The sequence below is a fragment of the Dunckerocampus dactyliophorus genome, unplaced genomic scaffold, assembly GCF_027744805.1.
Source record: "Dunckerocampus dactyliophorus isolate RoL2022-P2 unplaced genomic scaffold, RoL_Ddac_1.1 HiC_scaffold_43, whole genome shotgun sequence".
Lineage (NCBI taxonomy): Eukaryota > Metazoa > Chordata > Actinopteri > Syngnathiformes > Syngnathidae > Dunckerocampus > Dunckerocampus dactyliophorus.
Genome location: NW_026559879.1, coordinates 63,428 through 65,000, shown reverse-complemented (window position 1 = coordinate 65,000; position 1,573 = coordinate 63,428).

Below are 1,573 nucleotides of genomic sequence, written 5' to 3'. Positions count from 1 at the left end.
CCGGGTGGCCGCGCCGGAGGTGTCACTCGCCTCCAGTGAGCACTCGGCTCCTCTCTGTCGGACACCCGGAGGTGAAGCGCGGGCCCTGCTACCGCGCCGGAGGTCCCACTGGCCTCCAATGAGCACACTCGGCTCCTCTTTGTCGGACACCCGGAGGTGAGGCGCGGGCCCCTCTTACCCGCGCCGGAGCCTCAGCTTGCCTTCCAGTGAGCTGGGCTCCTTTTTTATTTTCTTTGGAGTGGGCCACCCGGAGGTGGAGAGCGACCCGCAGACGAAGCACGGCCAGGGGCCGCCGGATGCCGCCCATGGCGGGCGCTCCCACTCCTCTGACACCTGCGAAGCAGCAAAGTGCTCCTTTTCGATTCCTTCCGCCACCCGGAGGTGGAGCGCGGACCCAGCCACCGCGCCGGAGCGAGCAGCAGCCTCGCTCCGAGTGTGCGCCCGCAGACGAAGCACGGCCAGAGGCCGCCGGATGCCGCCCATGGCGGGCGCACACACTTTTCTGACACCTACGAAGCACCCAAGTGCTGCTTTTTGGGATTCGCCACCCGGAGGTGGAGCGCGGACAAAGCCACCGCGCCTAGTGTGCACCCGCAGACGAAGCACGGCCAGAGGCCGCCGGATGCCGCCCATGGCGAGCGCACACACTTTGCGGACACCTCGGATTGGCCACCCGGAGGTGGAGAGCGACCCGCAGACGAAGCACGGCCAGGGGCCGCCGGATGCCGCCCATGGCGGGCGCTCTCGCTCCTCGGACAGCTCCATCGGCGCAGCATGGCGCTCGCGGTCGTCATTACCCGCTGGCGAGGCGCGGCCAGGGCCGCCAGGCGTCGCCTATCGCGTGCGCAAACTCCCAGCAAGCACCAACGTGCTCCTTTGGATGTTGTCATCCGGAGGTGATAGCGCGGCCCGGGCCGCCTGACGCGGCCCATCGCGGGCGCTCCTCGTCGGACACCTGCGTCACACAGCCTGGGTGCCAGCTGTGGAGTGACACTTGGAGAAAAAGAAGCACAAGTCACTCATATCAAAGTTCCCGTTCCCTTTTGTTTGTGTCACGCTTGGAAATGCTTGAGAGGTGACACTTTGTCAAAATTGCAGCTGGTGTCTCATCATCATCATCACCGCTGCTCATCAGCCTTCCTTGGATGCCTGCCATGCACGCGGCCCAACGGGGCACTCAGATGGGGTGGGCAGCCCGGACCGCCTTGCGCGGCCCAACACGGGCGCCCAGGGGGACGCGGAAACCCGTTTTAGAAAATAACCTCCAGGGGTTTTCCAAGAGCGGCACAGCCCCAGCTCACGTCCGTGTTTCAGTGCGTCAAAAGCGGATTCAAAAGTGTGCTTTTCTCGGTACTTCCCCTGGAGGTCAGTGTTTCTAAAAACTGGGTTTCCGAAATCGTGCTGGAGGTGTTTTGGTCAACCAGGAAAAATGGCATTTACGGGAGAGGGTAAAGTATACCCCCCCCCCCCCTCTCGGCTGATTTACCCTCTCCCGTAAACGCGTTTTTTCCTGGTCGACCAAAACACTCATTGACTCCCATTCATTTGACACTTTGTCATTTTTTCAGCACTT